The sequence below is a fragment of the Eulemur rufifrons genome, chromosome 30, assembly GCF_041146395.1.
Source record: "Eulemur rufifrons isolate Redbay chromosome 30, OSU_ERuf_1, whole genome shotgun sequence".
NCBI classification, from domain to species: domain Eukaryota; kingdom Metazoa; phylum Chordata; class Mammalia; order Primates; family Lemuridae; genus Eulemur; species Eulemur rufifrons.
Genome location: NC_091012.1, coordinates 101763204 through 101767370, shown reverse-complemented (window position 1 = coordinate 101767370; position 4167 = coordinate 101763204). Strand labels below are relative to the sequence as shown.

General features: G+C 48.8%; 1 pseudogene; it reads left to right on the top strand.

Annotated features, from left to right (window-relative positions):
• The first annotated feature begins 293 nt into the window (after positions 1 to 293).
• LOC138378411 (calponin-2-like) lies at positions 294 to 1491 on the top strand (annotated as a pseudogene).
• Positions 1492 to 4167: the final 2676 nt, after the last annotated feature.

Sequence of the window (4167 nt, the reverse complement as noted above, 5' to 3'; positions counted from 1 at the left end):
TCACCATTTGTGTCTTCATTTTGGTTTTGGTATTTTAAGTTGTTTGGATAATTTTCAATTATGTCTTGTATAGCATATCTTAAACTATGAATTTTGCTTTGTGATCAGATTTACTTATATCAGTATGTTTGATATGTAATGTTTTCATTACATATTTTTTATTCTAGCTTTTCTGCAAATTTTGGTTTATTTATATGTTGATTCAAGAGTTAAATTTATTTTTTTACCAAGCTATTAGAGTTTTGTAGTTTTGTTTTTGTTTTGAAAAATCCAAGTTTTGGCTCCCGCCAGCCATGAGCTCCACACAGTTCAACAAGAGACCTTCGTACGAGCTTTCGGCCGAGGTCAAGAACCGGCTCCTGTCCAAATACGACCCTCAGAAGGAGGCCGAACTCCGCAGCTGGATTGGGATCATATATCTGCTGGCCCAGGCCAAAGACCTGGCCGCTCTGGTTGGCGCCCTGTGTGTAGCCCATCTGCAAGGACCTGGAGGAGTTGTCACACTTGTCGGTCCCTAGCTTGGTGTCATAGATGTGCCGCCGGGTCCCAGGAGCTGTCATGCCCACCTGGCTGGCACATTTGTTTGTGCCCATCTGCAGACGGATGGTTGAGTGGTCCATGGGCGGCAGGATATGGTTCTTGGGGTCGTAGAGATGCCGCCACGTGCCGTACGCCGTCATGCCCGACTGGCCTCCCTATCGGCCCTGACTTCCAGAAAGGTCTGAAGGATGGGATTACTTATGCACACTCATGAACAAGCTGCAGCCAGGCTCGGTCCCCAAGATCAACCGCTCCATGCAAAATTGGCACCAGCTAGAAAACCTCTCCAATTTCATCAAGGCCACGGTCAGCTACGGCATGAACCCCGTGGACCTGTTCGAGGCCAACGACCTGTTTGAGAGTGGGAACATGACGCAGGTGCAGGCGTCTCTTCTGGCCCTGGCGGGGAAGGCCAAGACCAAGGGGCTGCAGAGCGGCGTGGATATCAGCGTCAAGTACTCAGAGAAGCAGGAGAGGAACTTCGACGATGCCACCATGAAGGCGGGCCAGTGTGTCATTGGGCTGTAGATGGGCACAAACAAATGTGCCAGCCAGTCGGGCATGACGGCGGACGGCACGCGGCGGCATCTCTACGACCCCAAGAACCATATCCTGCCGCCCATGGACCACTCAACCATCCGTCTGCAGATGGGCACAAACAAATGTGCCAGCCAGGTGGGCATGACAGCTCCTGGGACCCGGCGGCACATCTATGACACCAAGCTAGGGACCGACAAGTGTGACAGCTCCTCCAGGTCCTTGCAGATGGGCTACACACAGGGCGCCAACCAGAGCGGCCAGGTCTTTGGCCTGGGCCGGCAGATATATGATCCCAAGTACTGCCCACAAGGCCTGGCAGCTGACGGGGCCCCACCAGGTGCCGGTGACTGCCCAGGCCCTGGCGAGGCCCCGGAGTATCCCCCCTACTACCAGGAGGAGGCCGCCTACTGAGGCACCCATGCATGCTGTCTCTCCACATCATCATCCTATCTGGGTTTTGGGGATTTTCTGTGTTTTCCTCTTTTTTTTTTTTCTTTTTTAACATGTTCAGTGCTGCCAACCGAGGGTCTGTGGGCGACTGGGTGGGACAGGCGGCAGATCCCACCTGCCTTGCAGGACTGAGCCATCAGGCTGAGGGCAAAGGGGCCGTATCCAGATATGTATGGGGTGGGGCTAGGGGTGGTCCCTGCCAGGGCACAAGCAGGTGGTGGGCTGAGCCCAGCCAGGCTGAGCTGAGCCGTGTGGAGCAGGAGGGACCTGCACAGGGAGGGGAACTGGCCCCCAAATGGTTTCCGGTTTCAACTCCTTCTCTTCCCTTTTGTCTACCAATCAGTTTGTGGTTTCTGTACCCACAGAAGTTTCAGGAAGTTTTAACGAAAGAAAAATATTTTTTTTTTCCAAGGGAATGGGGTGGGGATGGTGGAGGGGTGCTGGGAAGTGGGTCCCCTGGGAGGCAGCCAGGTCACAGTCCTAAATTATTTTAGGATCCTGAGCAACTGGATTTCCTTAGGACCCTCAGGCCAACAACCCTGAGCTGGCTCAGGGACCCCGTGGGGAAACTGAGGCCTATGCAGGACAATGGAGTTCTGAGTGGTTAAGGCAAAGCCAGACCCCCTCCCCAAACTCCTGCCCCCACCCCCTGTGGAGCCTCATTAGGGTTTTTTTGTTTGTTTGTTTGTTTTTGAGACAGAGTCTCACTCTCACCCTGCGTGTAGCGCAGTGGCATCATTGTAGCTCACTGCAAACTCCAACTCCTGGGCTCAAGCGATCCTCCTGCCTCAGCCTCCCCAGCAACTGGGACTACAGGCTCTAGCCACTGTACCCCTCTCCCCCGCCCACCTAATTTTTCTGTTTTTAGTAGAGGCACCTGCCTGGGCCTCCCTGCGTGCAGGGATTACAGGCCTGAGCCACTGCACCAGGCCCTCAGTAGGTTTTAAAGAGCCCCCAGCTCCCTTCTCCCCTTTCTACCCTGTGTCCCGCCTGCCAGTATTGGACGGGACCCCCCCCCAGGACCCGGGACCATGAGATAATGTGAAATACCGACTGTGGACCAAAAGCAATAAAAACCTCTCTTTTTAGGAAAAAAAATTAAAAAATAAATAAATAATCCAAGTTTATTGAATTATGGTCAAAGAATGTGGTCTTACCCATTTTACTTTTTGGAACGTACTGAACTTTTCTTTGTGGCTAATATGATGCTCAATGGTTATTAATGTTCCATAGTCAATGACTGACTAAAAGATGTATTCAGAATTACAAGAAAATAGAATTTGATGTAGTTTTATCAATTATATGATTTTTGCTTAACCTTTGTCTGCAAGATCTATCATTGGTGGACAAAGGTAAGTTGAAGTCTCCTGCTGCTGCCGGGTTTCCATCATTCATTTCTTGCATTTCCTGGAGGTCGCACTTTTTGCATCTTGTCACTCTATTACTTAGCACATACTTTATTTATGATAGTTATAGCATAACTGTACCCTTTAGCTTCTGGAGTCATTCTAGATTTCTAGTACTAAATTTGGAACCGTGTCACACTTTGCCTTCTGGTCATTTGACATGTTTTTGGGTCGTGTTTAAATGTTATTTGTGCATTCCTTTTCTTTAGACTTCTCAGAATCGAACAACTACAAATGCAAACGTATTATCAGTGCCGGTGGTTTGTTACAAGGATTCATGAGAACATGTAATAAGATCAGGAATATTCTTATTGTCTCAGAACCCACCCAGTCATTTGGAATTCCATCCCTTCCAAAGCTCTTGGCTTAGTGCAGACCCAGAACAGTGAGCAGCTCGGCCTCACTGGGAAATCACGTGACCCCTAGTTTGCAGTGCTTAGTTCCCTGCGCATTTAGACTTAATACCAATTGTCTTTTACTCACCACCTACTCTGAGCCAGGCATCATGATAAGCCCTTTAATAATATTACATCATTGAATACATTGAACAATTTTGTGAGAATATTATCATCATCAGTTTTATAGATGATGAGACCAAAACTTAAGAGATTAACTACACCAAGGCTAAACATCCAAAGAAAACATTCTTCAATTATTTATTTATTTATTTATTTTATTTATTTATTTTTTTTGAGACAGAGTCTCACTCTGTTGCCCAGGCTAGAGTGAGTGCCGTGGCTTCAGCCTAGCTCACAGCAACCTCAAACTCCTGAGCTCAAGCGATCCTCCTGTCTCAGCCTCCCAAGTAGCTGGGACTACAGGCATGCACCACCATGCCTGGCTAATTTTTTTTTCTATATATATTTTTAGCTGTCCATATAATTTCTTTCTATTTTTAGTAGAGATGGGGTCTCGCTCTTGCTCAGGCTGGTCTTGAACTCCTGAGCTCAAACGATCCGCCCACCTCGGCCTCCCAGAGTGCTAGGATTACAGGCGTGAGCCACCGCGCCCGGCCCAATTATTTATTTTTTATATAGCAGTTGTGCCAGTAGGAGTTTCAGAGCCAGAAGTCCAATCCAGCTTGAGACTCAAACTGTCTTGCTGCACAGCCTGCGTACTCCACTGCTGCCTGCCAAGCCTCCCTCTCAGACCACCTCCTAAGAGAGGCTTTGAGCACCATCACCCAGCATGGGTGCCTCCGTTGGCCGAGTTGGTAGGCTGTCTCCATGTA